This window comes from Fulmarus glacialis, unplaced genomic scaffold (assembly GCF_000690835.1).
Source record: "Fulmarus glacialis isolate BGI_N327 unplaced genomic scaffold, ASM69083v1 scaffold29036, whole genome shotgun sequence".
NCBI classification, from domain to species: Eukaryota; Metazoa; Chordata; class Aves; order Procellariiformes; family Procellariidae; genus Fulmarus; species Fulmarus glacialis.
The window spans coordinates 5,177-5,415 of record NW_009217936.1 but is presented as its reverse complement, the minus strand read 5'-3'; the positions used below and the strand labels follow the sequence as shown (position 1 = coordinate 5,415).

The 239-nt window shown below is 54.4% G+C and overlaps 1 protein-coding gene across 1 annotated transcript in view; it reads right to left on the bottom strand.

Moving 5' to 3' along the window:
• The window catches only part of AQP8 (aquaporin 8), a gene marked incomplete at its 5' end in the record, with an annotated part of 4,962 nt that overhangs the window by 784 nt on the left and 3,939 nt on the right, over positions 1-239 (bottom strand).

The following is a 239-nucleotide window of genomic DNA, read 5'->3' as shown; positions in this document are numbered from 1 at the left end:
GTTCTGTCCACGCTCCATATTGTGGGCTGTAACGGGCATATGTGCTCACTGTCAGGACAGCGTGGGCGGGCGTAGCATCAGGTTAAAGAGGAGCTAATCTCATCACTTTCCTCCTGAAAGCCAGCCCTAAGCGCCTGGCAAATATAAACTCATTAGCAAAGGCTCCTGACGTCTCCTGAGATAATGAGCCAGCCACCGCTTTCCTGGGGGAATGAGCCTCACCCAGCCACCGAGGGGTT